The sequence below is a fragment of the Leptonychotes weddellii genome, chromosome 16, assembly GCF_054177405.1.
Source record: "Leptonychotes weddellii isolate Sample4059 chromosome 16, ASM5417740v2, whole genome shotgun sequence".
Classification (NCBI taxonomy): domain Eukaryota; kingdom Metazoa; phylum Chordata; class Mammalia; order Carnivora; family Phocidae; genus Leptonychotes; species Leptonychotes weddellii.
Genome location: NC_138384.1, coordinates 26,279,560 through 26,294,559, shown reverse-complemented (window position 1 = coordinate 26,294,559; position 15,000 = coordinate 26,279,560).

Below are 15,000 nucleotides of genomic sequence, written 5' to 3'. Positions count from 1 at the left end.
CCTGGCCTCCGTGATGAGTTTGGGAATGGACACATGGTCCAGTCAGAGCCCATGAGCCACAAGCCAGGACCCTCTGTGGGGAGAAAGGGACACTCCCTCTTTTCATTGGAGTTAAACTTCGTTGTCTTGAGTCTAGAACCATGGGAAGCACGTTGCTGCCTCAGGAGCTTGGGGAAAAGGACCCAAAGAGGAGATGGAACAGATGATGGGAGAGACTGGGTCTTGATTTCACTGTTCCAATCCAACTGCCCCTGAAGTCAGTCTACCCCTGGACTTTTCCATTTTATGAGCCAATAAAGTAGCTTTTTGGCTTGAACCTGTCTACTGTCACAACAGAAAGAATGTACCTAATTTATACAAGAATAATTACAAAAGTAGGCAGACTGAAGTGTCATGTACAGGGTATGAGGAGAGCTTGATTCTCCCAGGACTCGAGGAATCCTTCCTGGAAGTGGTAGTTTTTGGGTCTGGACTCAGAAGGCTGTCAGGGTTTTGATAAATAGAGAAAGGGAGGGATCTAGTTCCAGGCTGGAGGCTCAGCATGGGCAAGAGTAGGAGAGCATGGAGTAAGTGTAGAAACAGTGTGAAGGGAATGCTGAGAGAAACCGGTCAGGACCACATCAAGCACACTCATCTCTTCTCCTTCTGAACCACTTCTAAGTATCTGATTCCCAGAGCACTGGGACACATGAACACCAGAGCCCTCTTAGTCGGGAAGTTGTGAGGGTCACCACCACCCAGAGATGACAGCAGGCGGACTTTAGCTTGTCTACGATGATCTCCTCCTCCTGGTGTCCATACCTCAGTCTACTCCCCTCCCCAGGAGTGTAGGAGAAAACTTCACTTTGCTTCTAACCATTAGGCTACGGCAAAGGCAAAGAGCTGTATGCTGAAAACTATAAAACACTGATGAAAGAAATCAAAGAAGACCTAGATAAATATAGATAGGCCATGTTTCATGATTGGAAGATTCAATAGTTTGAATGTGTCAGTTCCTACCAAATAAATTTATAGATTAAATACAACTCAAAAACCCCAGCAGGACTCTTCATAGGAACATGCAAGCTGATTCTAAAATATACATGAAGAATCAAAGGAACCGGAATAGAGAGATATAGGCCCAGCCCCCCCTTGCCTTAATTTGGGACCACTCTGAAGGACCATTTGTTTCAGAGCTCTGTGTAAGGTGAGCTGAGGCCTCAGTTGCAACTACGCTGGGGGGGGCAGCTTCTTCTGCCCAGTCCTGCTTTCCTCACTTCCTCACAAAGGGTGTCTGCTGGGACCAAGCCCCAATTGACAAAGCCTCCATCTTAGAGTCAGTTTCCAGGGAATCCAATCTACTTCAGTGGGTTTCAAGACATTTCTACAAATGAAAATGTTGACTGCTTAATGAGTAATTTGATAGTAAAAAAATCAGAGTAATGTGACACAGAAAGTGTGTCTTTGCATCCCTTTAGGAATATTATCTACAAATTTATCTCTGATTCCTGACAGAGTCTGGGGGAAAAAGATTTTACAAGGTATGTGTATACTATATGATTACATTTATGTAACATTCTTCAAGTGACAAACTTGTGGAAATGGAGAACAGGTTCATGGTTGCCAGGGGCTAAAGAGGGGGTGGGAAAGGGCAGGAAGTAGATGTGGCTACTGGGGGAACATGAGGAACCCTCATGATTAGGGAAATGTTTAGTATTTTGAATGCATCCCTATCAATATCCTAATTGTGATATTGCAAGATGTTGCCTCTGGGGGAAACTGGGTAAAGGGTACATAGGATCTCTTTGTATTATTTTAATATTTCTTCCAACTGTGTGTGGACCTACAATGATTGCAGATTGAAAGTTTAAGTTAAAAAAGAAAAAAAGAAGAAGAATATGGCAAAGGGGATGGGATGTCACTTCATGGTTAGGTTACATAAAAATATGGATTCTGCCTTGTTAGTGAACGTTCCCTATTGTTTTCTAAGCTTGCACGTGTTGCTGAAGCAAGCCACCATGTTGGAGAGACGCATGTGGCAAAGAACTGAAAGTGGCCTCTGGCCAACAGCCAGTTAGAAACTAAGACCCTCAATCCAGCAGCCCCTAGGAACCGAATTCTGCCAGCGATCAGGTGAGCTTGGAAAAGGATCCTTCCCCAGTCGAGGCTTCAGATGAAACCCCAGTCTGGCCAACCCCTTAATTCAACCCTGAAGCAGAAGACCTCCCTAAACTGTGCCCGGATTCCTGACCCACAGAAACAGAAAGATGATAGATGTCTATTGTTTGAAACTGCTCAGTTTGTAGTAATTTTTTATACACTTGTAGATAGCTAATGCTTACACCAAAACAATCAATTGCTGGAATTTTTGAATTTTATTTTGTTCAAGATAATACAGGAGAAAGAAGATGGATAGAAGGAATCATCGGGAAGGGGAAGGGATGTTGAGCTATCATTATCCTGGAGTTAGGTTCAATGTTAGTATCTCTCGAATTTTTCCTTCAACACATCATTCATGACAGAGGAGCATGTTTAAATATCTAGACCTGTGGTTACCAGATCTTAATGATCAGGAACCACAAAGAAAAAAAATTGCACTATGCACACACACATACACATATACACACACGTCTGTACAAATATGTATAATGGACAACATATTCTATATGCTTTTTCTTCATTGTCAGCCTCTCACCATGAGAATGTCAGCTCCATGAAAACAACGTAATTGCATTGCTTATTACCACACCTCAAGGGCTCTAGATCTGTGATTCACTGAGTAAAGGAATGAATGCATATGAATGCACATATGCAAAAAAAAATGACTTTTTGAAATGATGAGATGAAGATAAAATAAGCAGTTATTTTTAATGTTTTTAATTGTGAGGGTGTCATACTATCATTAGCTAATATCTTATAGCCTACTATCCCCTATTATTGTGTCAACAATAAGGATGTTTTTCAAATTATCTTTTTGTTAATTTCAATTGTTTTTAACCAACTTCTTTCAGGTCTTATTAGATAACCCTCATTTTTATCTCATGTTATGGCTGATCAAAGTCCTGTGTGAGGTGAGGGAGTGACAGCCCGACCATACTCTTCACTTCTACTGGCGTTATTATTATCAACTTTAATTGTGGTTTCTTTATGGGAATCTTCTTCAGCCACTTGCCCTTTTTGTAAAGGCTGATTTAGTTAAATAAGATAAGATCTTCTGTAAATCCAATTAAATTGCCACATGGGAAATACAACTCCTCAGAATGTACGGAAAGAAAAAAAAATACCTATCCCTCCTCAGGGCGACGTCCGCTCTTCTCCTCAGGATACCTTGTAGAATTCATAGGGCATACAACCTTTGTGACATAGGACAGAGTGAGGAAACCAGTGCTAATCTGTAAATTTAAAAACTGTTACCTTTTCAGGACGCCTAGGTGGCTCAGTTGGTTAAGCATCTGCCTTCGGCTCATCATGATCCCAGGGTCCTGGGATCGAGTCCCGCATCGGGCTCCTTGCCCAGCGGGGAGCCTGCTTCTCCCTCTCCCCCTGCTTCTGTTCCCTCTCTCGCTGTGTCTCTATCTGTCAAATAAATAAATAAAATCTTAAAAAAAAACTGTTAATAGTTCCATTTATTTCCTGAGTTTTAGATTTAAAAAAAATAGATTTATTTAGGGACTGGACCCTATTCCAACAATCTATGTTTCTCTTGTGCCAATACCACACTGTCTCGATTACCATTGCCTTGTGCTAAGTTTTAAAATCTGGAAGCATGAGTCTTCCTACTTTGCTTTTTTGCCAGATTATTTTGGTTATTTGGGGTCTCTTGCAATTCCTTATGAATTTTTAAATCAGCTTGTCAATTACTATAAAGAAGTCAACTGGGATTCTAATAGGGATTACGATGAATTTGTAGACCAATTCAGGGAATATAAACATTTTAACGGTGTTAAGTCCTACATCCTATGCACATAGGATATTTTTCCAATTATTTAATTTTATTTAATTTCTTTCTACAATGTTTGTAGTTTTCATAGTGTGAAGTTTTCACTTACATTATTATTTTAAGTATTTATTAAATTACTGCATTTTAATCCATTTTATTATTTAATTATTTCACTTAAGTTATTCCTAAATGTTTTATTCTTTTTGTTGTTATTATAAATTGAATAGTTTCCTCAATTTCATTTTCAGATTGTTCACTGCAAGGGTATCCAATACAATTGATTTTGGCATACTGATCTTGTATCCTGTACTTGCTGAGTTTCAGCAAGGATGTCAAGACCATCAATAGTCTTTTCAAAACTGGTGCTGGGACAACTGGCTAGCCACAAGCAAAAGAATAAAATTAGATCCCTACCTCACTAGATTAAAAAAAATTAACTCAAAATGGATCAAAGACCTAAATGTGAGAGCTAAATCCATAAAGCTCATAGAAGAAAACATAGGAGTAAACCTTCATGACCTTGCACTTGGCAAAGAATTCTTAGATATGACACCTAAAGCATGAGCAACAAAAGAGAGAAAATAAATAAATTGAAATTCAGCAAAATTAAAGGCTCATGCTTCAATGAACACCATCAAGAAAGTGAAAAGACAACCCACAGAATAGGAGAAAATATTTGCAAATTCTACACATGGTAAGGGACTTGTATTTAGGATATGTAAAGACAAATATATAAAGATTCACAAAGACAAATAACCCAATTTTTTTAATGGGCAAAAGAGATGACCAAACATTTCTCCAAAAACTATTATACAAATGGCTAATGGACATCATGAGTCATCAAGGAAAAGCTGCTGGACATCATGAGTCATCAAGGAAATGCAAATCAAAACCTCAGTGAGATACTACTCCTCACCTACTAGGAGGCTATAATCAAAAGTTAGACAAACAAGTGTTGGTGAGGATGTGGGAAAATTGGAACTTTCATACCCTGCTGGTGGGAATGTGCAATGGTGTAGCTTCTTTGGAAAACAGTCTGATGGTTCCTCACATGATTAATATACAGAGTTACCTTATGATTTAGCAATTTTACTCCTAGGTATATACCGAAGAGAAATGAAAACATACGTTTACACAGAAACTTGTACATGAATGTTTTTGGAAGCATTATTCAGAATAGCTAAAAGGTGGAAACAAATATCCATCAACTGATGAATAAATAAACATAATGTGGTATATCCATATAACGGAATGTTTTTGGCCAAATAAAGGAATGAAGTCCTGAGACATGCTACAACATGCGTTGACAACATGATGCTAAGTGAAAGAAACCAGTCACAAAAGACCACATGCTATATGATTCCATTCATATGAAATATTCAGAATAGAGGAAATCGGTAGAAACAGAAACTAGGTTTGTGGTTGCCTAGGGCTGCAGGAGGTTGAGGGTGTAGGGGGTAGTAGCTAAAACATATTTTTTGAGGTGACAAAAATGTTTTAAAATTGACTGATAAAAGATGGTACATACTTGTGAATATATTACAAGCCACTGATTATATACCTTAGATGCATGAATTGAATACCACGTGAATTACATCTCAATAAAACTGTTAAAAAATTTAAATAGATATTCTTTCCTGCTGGCTTGAATGTAAACATAATGGCTGGGACTTGAGCAGCCTCTTTGGACCATTGAGGAGAATCATGATAGTGGAGCAAGAAGATAGAAGGGCTCTAGATCCTGGTCACCATGGACCATCACCCAAGTTCCTGACTACTTATTTCTGTACTTCTATTGCATGACAGAGAAGTAATCTTCTACCTTGTTGGGTTTTTAAAATGGTAGATATAGAAGTTCTGATACTGTCTTCTCATACCTGATTGAATAACACTGTTTTCTTCCTTGGAAGATCACCGGAGGACTCGAGAAATAGGGTGGGTCTGAAGGCAGAGCCCAAACAACCAGATTATCTATTATGCCATTGCCCAAATATTTCTGGCTCTTTACATTTCAAGCATATGGTAGGATTGCTCTTCCTGCTCCTTTGTGGTTGGATGGGACAATGGAATTCACATAAGAAATACATATTCTATTACAACCCAATATACACCAATATATTTGACCACACAGAATCTTGATACAGATCCTTATCTTCCCTGAAGCAATACATACGATTTTTCTATTCCATCCAGTGCTATTCTTTTCTGCCTCATTTATTTTAAATATTGATCTTGACTCACTAAATTCATTTTCTTACCCACTAAAGAGTCATAAGCTGTGGTTGGAAAAACACTGCTGTGTGTAGATTTTACAAAAGGTGATTTAGAATGTACACCCACTGACAAGGAAAGGTGTCCAGAGTGTAACACTGAGTAAAAAAAGTCTCAAAATAGAATGAATAATATTTTCCCATTTAGGTTAAATGCAGGTATGTGTATGTACGTGTATTTCATCCAAATGGAAAAATAGCCTGGAGTAATAGGCCACAAAATAGACAACAATAGTCCTCAGAAGAGTGAGAGTGGGGATTTGTGGATGATTTCATTTTCTTTTGGTTTGTCTTCCAGCTTTTTCTATGATAGGCATCTATTACTTGTATACTTTAAAATGAATTAATTGCATTAAAAAATCAAGAGTGAGGTATACGGAGTCTTGTCTGAAATGAGTAAATGTGGTTGTTAGATCTGTAGCAAGAACCCAAGAACCCCACTCAGTTAAAAAAGCTCAATTGTGGGGCACCTGGGTGGTGCAGTAGATTAAGACTACAACTCTTGATTCGGCTCAGGTCATGATCTCTGAGTCGTGAGATCGAGCCCCACATTGGGCTCTACACTTAGTGCAGAGACTGCTTAAGACTCTCTCTTCCTCTCCCTTTGCCCCTCCCCCCACCAATAAATAAATAAATCTTTAAAAAAATAATAAAGCCCAACTGCATGTGGACTCAGGCCTCAGCCAACATCCAGTCTAAGGGCTGGGATCAGGTTCTGGTCTCCTATAGCCTGCAGTGTACCAAGCAACTTCTTCCTCCCTCCCTCTCTTCCTCCAATCCTCCCCTCCTTCTTTTCTCCCTCCCTCCCTTTCGTTCTTACTCCCTACAAACTTTGATGGAGCATCTCTCCATGCCAGGCACTGGGGATTGGCAAAGGAAAAATAACAACTCTGGGACATAGGGACGGCTGAGCTGAGTTTACAGGTAGGCACGGCAGGGTGGACCTGATTCAACACAAGGGCTTAGAGTCTATGGGATGGGGGCCTTGGGGGGAAACTCAAAAGGTTTCCTAGCCCAAGTTCAGCTTGGAGCATCTGCTGAGCAGCACCATTCTGTGAGTCCAGACAGAATAGCTAAGTGACTGACACAAGTCATCACAATTTCACCATTTTTTTGGTCCCAATTAGTTTTCTGAAAAGATGTTGCCCCATTTTGCAGGGAGGGGGGGACTCTGACCACTTTTCCTCCTGCAATTTCTCACACCCTCCAGGCTCAGTGTCCAGCAAATCCTCCTTTACATTAAAGTCCAAGAATCCTTAGAATGTGGAGGTAAATGAACAAGGCAGACCAGGTTGCTGTCTTCAGGAAGCTCACATCCTGGAGCTAGAATTAGTAAAAACATAAATAAGGAAGTGCTTTGGGTTGCAATAAGTCTGTGAAAATAATAAAACCGAATACTGTGACAGAGAGAAGTGGGTGGTACTTTAGCACCTGGGAAATCAGGGAGGACTTCTTGGAAGAGGTGACATTTGGAGTCAAATCCCAAATGAAGAAAAGAAGTCAGCCTCGAGGAAGAACACATTGCCAAGGGACTAGCAAGTGCAAGAGCCTCAGAGAAGGAAGATCTTAGTTTGTTCCTGAACCACAAAAAGGCCAGCAGTCTTGAATATGAGCAAGGCTGCACACAGGGGCTCCAGACAAGGGCAGGCAGGCCTATCATACAGGCCCAGTAGATCTTGCTAAGGACTTGGGACTTGTTCTGAAGTACAATGAGAAGCCACTGAAGGAAAGTGGCATGTTGTCAAAAGATGACACCTTTGTTTGATATCATCCACGAATGCCACAAACACCCCGATATACTGCACTGAGAAGGACACAGCATCACTAATGCTGTGGGTTGGGTTCTTAACCCAATCATGGGAAAACACTGGACAAATCCAAATTAATAGACATTCCACATAATGCCCGACCAGTGCTCTTCAAACACAGGACTTGTCATGGGTAGGAAACTTGAAAACCCTAGATGCCATGTGGAATCCGGAATTGAATCCTGGGACATTAATGTCCTAATGTCAGGAGAAAAACTGATCAAATTTGAATAAGGTCTGTAGTTTGATTAACAGTTTTGTATTAATGTTAATTTCCTAGTTTTGATCACTTACTATGAGATGTTAACCCAGAGGAAAGCTGGGGAAAGGGTCTATGTAAACTCGTACTATTTTGATAACTTTTCTTTAAATCCAAAATTATTATTATTATTATTTTGAGAGAGAGAGAGTGCATGCACAAGAATGGAGGAGGAGCCAGAGGGAGAGGGAGAGAGAATCTGAAGCAGACTCTCCACTGAGCATGGAGTTGGACCCAGGACTCTTACCTCTTGACCCCGAGATCATGACCTAAGGCGAAATCAAGAGTCAGACACTTAACTGGGTCACCCAGACAACCCCCAAAATTATTTTTTAAATAAAGTTTTAAAAAAACAAAGTGAGTTTATCGTTCTTCCCAGCTGTAGGATGAGCTTCATGCCTCACACCTGGCTACCGGCGAAGCCGCCCCGTCTACACCAGCGTTGACGGCTGTGGTTTTCCATGACCGTACATCAAGAGCCTGGACCTGGGACCTGGGCTGCTGGTCACGTCTTATTTTCACTGCCTCCCACCCCCCTTTTCTCTGCTGGCAGCCCAGCCGAGATGATAGCCCTGAAAACTGGACTCTCCTGGGCACACACTGCTTACTGCCAATGGATGTGCGGGCCTTGGGGAATGGTCCCAAAGCCAGAGAACACGAGCCCTCTCCTGGGAAGAGGTAGTCGGCTTGGCCACGTTTGCAAGACTATGTGAGATGAAGGAGCAGTGATGGTTGGGGCAGGAGTGGGGGTCGGGGGGGCGCTGGTGGTCTGATGCTATGAGCCCCTTCCTTCCCAGAGCGGCAATTCATCAATGCTATTGGAACCCAGGCCGGTGTAATCCTGCCCATCACCACACCTGTGGCTTCCGACGGCACATGAAAGATGGGCAGAGGTATTTAAAGCTGAACTTTTTGCCCACGCTCCTTAAAGGCTCCACTCACCCACCCAACAAAAACCATGTGTGTGTCCTAATGTCATGCGTTACCTTGATGTGTTTCTCTGACTGACAAAATGAAAAGAAACACAAAAACACTACTAGCCATGCCCGTTTGTGGTTCCCTTCGCCCTGTGTGCCTGGCCTTGTGTATGGGTTAGCTCATCTAATCCTCTTTGAAAAACCCTAAGGTGATTACTGCTACGATCCCCAAAAGCAGAGGCTCAGAGGGGCTGGGGACGTGGTCCAAGGTCACACAACTATCATTTGGCAGAGTCAGGATTTGAACCCAGGTCTGTGTGAATCCAAAGCCCCAAGTGTTCTGACAGGTATAAATGTCCTTGGTAGGGAAAGGGGGAGTTTAAGGCCATTCAACTGGGGTTCAGAGACCCACTCCCCAGAACCATTCAGACCAAGGATCCGGCCTCAGGCTTGATGCCCCAACCTCTGAAGCTAGTGGGGGCAGGCTCATGAAGGGAGGGTGGTGGGGGAGACCATCCCCACACCCCGGTGCTCGCACCCCCCTCCCAGCCCCCCTCTGTGCGCCACAACAGCCAATCAATACTGGCTTACATTTTATGAGACAAGGAGTTAACTTGTTCAATTATGGGGGAGACAGCTCTATTCTTTCGTAACAAGTAATCTGAGTAGGAAAATCGATCCTGAGAGGCCCCATGCACGCTGGCTAATTTTATATTATCCCTAGCCAATGGGCGAGCGCAGAGTAATGGAGTTGTTGTTCCAGTTCATTATGGGAGGGGGATCAATAGTGGGGAAATCTGAGGCTCAGCATCACAGCTGTGGCAGTGAGGGGAGGCGGGGAGTGCAGGGTGGGGAGCACCACTTCCTTGTGTGTGCTCCCAACCCGGACCCTGCAGCCCCTCAGCAAGGAACCCCTCTCGGGATGGAGACCAGGACACTCCCCATGACCCAAGCCCCCGGTTCTCCCCAACAGCCAGACTCCAGCTCCATGGAAAATGAAGGAAAGTAAAGTCTCTGTCACCGCAGCCTGGCTTGTGACCACCACATTTTCCCTGCTGTCTTTGCAAGTGGCTTTTGGACAGAACCCAGGTTTGGCCTGGCAGCGAGTTCTCCTTGGCATCTTGATGGCCCCAAACACTAATTCCTGGTTTTCTTCCTAAATACACGGCCGATAGACAGGCTGCCTCTGTTTCTGTGTGCTCAGCGACTGAGGGATGCTGTCCCAGCTCCCCCTGGTTCCTGGGCAGGAATTTAATCTCCCTGGGACAGTAGCTTCATTTCCAGGCCTAGATCTGACATTTGGGTTGTTCCAACTTTCTCCCTTGCAATAGCATGGCTAGTGCTGATTCAGCGCTTTGTGATCCCGGCTTGCGGGGACCTCTATGAGCATTTCAGGAGCTGTACTTCTGCGAAGGGCAGGCACGTCGGCAGCCTCTTTGTCTATAGGAACAGCTTTATCATCTGACTATTTAACTTATTTACAGGATGATTTCATATCTATTATGTGTGAATCCATTTTATAAGCATTATCTTATTTACCTAACCTCATAGCGGCTTCTACTAGTGTCCCAATATACAGATGAGTAAACTAAGGCTCAGAGAGGAAAAGCAAAGTGCTGAGGACGCATAGGTATTAAAGATCAGAGCCAGGATTTGAATTTCTTCTATCTGACATGGTCCAGCTCTGAAAGACACTCCACAAGGTACTCTAGGGGGTAGGAACTATGTCCTTTTGTTAAAAGTCTCTGTCTTCCCATGACTAACCCAGTGCCTAGTCTACTTATATATAATGGGTATGATTTTTTTTTAAAGAATTTTTATTTATTTATTTGACAGAGAGAGAGAGAGCATAAGCAGGCGGAGCAGCAGGCAGAGGGAGAGGGAGAAGCAGACTTCCCACTGAGCAGGGAGCCCGACGTGGGGCTCGATCCCAAGACCCCGGGATCATGACCCGAGCCGAAGGCAGCCACTTAACCTACTGAGCCACCCAGGCGCCCCAGGTATGATTTTTTTTAATATGAAATCAGGGGTGCCTGGGTGGCTCAGTCAGTTGAGCGTCTGACTCTTGATTTCAGTTCAGGTCATGAACTCAGGGTCCTGGGATTGAGTCCCACGTCAGGCTCTGTGCTCAGCAGGGAGTCTACTTGAGGATTCTCTCCCTCTCCCTCTGCCCTCCCCCTGCTCACTTGCTCTTTCTCTCTCTCTCTCAAATAAATAAATAAATCTTCAAAAAAATTAAATCAACATATTTTTATATGCTGCCTACCCCATTAAACATGCTCTCCTGCTGTCACCACACCATTATGGACCCAGAGGAGTGGAGAGAACCAGTGTTCCCTCTGGGAAGGGACATATTTGGGGGAGGAGGAGTCCCTGACACACAAGAAGGGGAGTAATGGTAGCCCATCCTGTCCTGGCCAGTGTGAGTGGCAGAAAGACAGAAGTCAGGATACTTCGTGGTCACATGGGTGGAGGGCTAACTGTACGCCAGTATGTAAATGTATCTATATCTACTAATTCATACATACTAAAGTTCAACACACTTTCTATTTATTAATTTAATTCTTACAACAAACTTCGGGGTGGTTGCAATTATTATCCCATTTTACAGATGAAGAAACAGAAGAAGCACTGAAAGTTCAAAGACCTTGCTGGATTAGAAGCCACTAATTCCAGATGCTATTAACCACAATGCTATTCTGGAATAGAAGACAGTAGGATATGTCTGGACTCCTCTTTCTGGACCAAAATCCCAGAGGGGAGAGTGTTGGGTTGAGGGGAGAGGTGAAACAGGGAGAGTTGATGCTCCAATTCTTATTTGGAAATCAGAGATCACACGAAACAGGGCCTTCCCTACTCCACGGTGGGTAATGCAGTAGAATGAACATGAACAGGCGATATTGTTAGACGGGGAAAGATCTGAGTTAGCATTCTGAGTCCCCTTTTCCCCCATCAGGCACAATCGGGAGCCAAAGTTTCCAACAGGGGATGTGGAACTTGGCCAACCATCCCTGTTGTGGGCTGAATTGTGACCCCTAAAACTCAACTGTTGAGGTCCTAGCCCTTGTGCCTCAGAACATGACTATATTTGGAGACAGGGTCTTTAAAGAGGTGATTAAACTAAAATGATGTCTGATGGTGGGTCCTAATCCAATATGACAGGTATTCTTATAAGGGGAGGAAATCTGGGGACACAGAGAGACATGAGGGATCTGTACATGCAGAGCAAAGCCATGTGAGGACACAGCAAGAAGGTGGACACCTGCCAACCAACGAACGATGCCTCCGGAGACACACAAACCTGCCAACACCTTGATCTTGGACTTCCAGCTTCCAAAATTGTGAAAAAACAAACCTCCAGTGTTTAAGCCCCCTGTCAATGGTGTTTGCTAGGCAGCCCAAGCTGATTGAGACAGACCTGCCATGAAGCTGCCAAGAAAGCAGCAAGGTGACCTCACTGTGGAGGGCTCAGAGTGAGCAGTGTACGTTCAGGGCAAGATGGAGGATGTGGCTGAAACTCAGGGTTCCAGAGACCAACATAGCCAAGGTAGGACTGGCCCCGAGGAGATCTGCTCTCACTCTTCAGAAGAGCCTATGGACAATGAGGGCGGGGAAAGGTGGAGTTGCTGAGGGGGTTGGGGAGGGTTCTCTCATCTTTTTTTTTTTTTTTAAAGATTTTATTTATTTATTTGACAGAGAGATAGAGAGAGAACACAAGTAGGCAGAGGGAGAGGGAGAAGCAGGCTCCCCACAGAGCAGGGAGCCCGATGCGGGACTCGATCCCAGGACTCTGGGATCATGACCTGACCCGAAGGCAGCCGCTTAACCGACTGAGCCACCCAGGTGCCCTCTCTCATCTTTGAATAACGGAATAATTACCATCTTTGTCCTAGACTAGAGGTCAGCAAACTGTGGTCCTCAAGCCAAATTCAGCCTATGTGCTTTTTGTCAATAAAGTTTTATTAGGACACGGAAATGCCCATTTGTGTACACATTGTGTAGGGCTGTTTTTTGTGCTACAACAGCCATGTTGAATAATTACGACAGCCACTGAGACTGTATAGCACCAGAGCCTGAAATATTTACTATCTGGTCCTTTACAGAAAATGTTTGCCAACCTCTGCCCTAGAAACAACGTTTCTGTAACAATGGTGGCTGGACTTTCTAGGACAGCTGGAGAATAGTGTGAAGGATTTCATCCATTCAATCATTTGTCCACTCAGTCAGTCAACGAATATTTTCCCAGGGGACAGCCATGTGCCAAAACCCATGCTCAGTACTAATGATCCAACAATGAGCAGAGTCATGGTTCTCTCGCCAAGGCACTTGCCGTCTTGTGGGAACACAGACATTAAACAAATGATCACACAAATGTGCTGTGCTAAGCTGAGATGAATTCTGTGGAGAATGAAAATCTATTAAACCATATCTTCTCTTTCCCCAGAAGCAGACGCCAAGGTAAGGGTTCAAGTGCACATAGTTTATTTGGAAAATGGTCCCGGGAAGTACCAGCAGGAGAGTGTGGAAGTGAGGCAGGGCACGGGGAGGGACCCCACAAAAAGTATGTAATTGAGCAGGTGACGCTGTGGCCCTCTGAGGACCTCAGGGACACTGTGGGGAATGCTCCTCCGACTTATCCCACCCAAGGACAAGAGGGCTGGGCTACCAAGTCCCCATCTGTCATTGGTTGAGGGCTGCTCCCTGGTCCATGAAGTTTCCTGCTCTTCCTGCTTATCCTCACCTGGTAGACTTGGGGTAACAGGTGATCCCTACGCAGATTGCCCTGTGCAGAGGTGAATACAGAGGGGGTGAGGGTGTCCGGGGTTGAGGGGGGACATTCAATCTGCCCTGAGGTGGAAGGGAGCCTTGGAAAAGAGTATTCCTGCAGAGGGAGCCTGTGGCTCCTGACCCAAGCACAGCAAGCTGTTCCCTCCTTGGAGTCCCCAGCACGCTTTGCTTTAATTAGAGCACCTAACTGGGGAGGTGTGATCAGTTGTCGGCTTGGAGGGAATGGGCCATGCCATCTCCATTATTCTGTCCCCAGAGCCTAGTTCTGGGCCCAGCACACAGCTGGGCCACAGTGAATGACAGGTGAGCATCTTCCCAGCTTTAATGGGATAACAAGGGCTTAGGAAAATTCTACTTTTGTCTGGCGCTTTCTGCAGACAGCTCCCAAGGGTTCTGGGGCTATATTCTAGAGAAGCCACGCCCACACTTTGGGCAAAGAGGTGGGAGGAGCTCAGCCTCAGGAGAGTCATGGGTGCAGAGGACATGACCTAGGTATTGGATTTTATCTGATCATTGAAGTTGCTCTGTGTGTTAGGGCAGTGGTTCTCAAAGTGAGGTCAAGGAAACCCTGGGGGCTCCCAGGGCCTACCCATTGTGTTCACAGTAATACTAAAACATCATTTGTCTTTTTTAATTGACCTTTTCTCATGAGTATACAGGGGAATTTCCCCAGGGACTATTTTACACTTACAAAAATATAAAACAGTGCCATGCTTCATTATTGTTAATTTTAAATAAATCAGTGAATACAAATTTCTTTTTTTAACTTCTAACATGGTAAATATCGATAACCTATCTAAACAAAAAGTTTTGGGTTCCTCAACAATAACAATTTTTGAAGTGCAAAGGGGTCCTGAAACCAGAAAGTTTGAGAACATCCATGTTTGGGGATTCTTCCCCATATCAGAGCTCATGGGGCAGAGACCATAGCCCACTGTGGAAACGATCACTTTCGCACTTTCCTAGCTGCCCCTGCGTCTGGGATGAGACCATATGACTGAGGCCCACCCAAACAGGTATTTCTTTTTTTTTTTTTTTT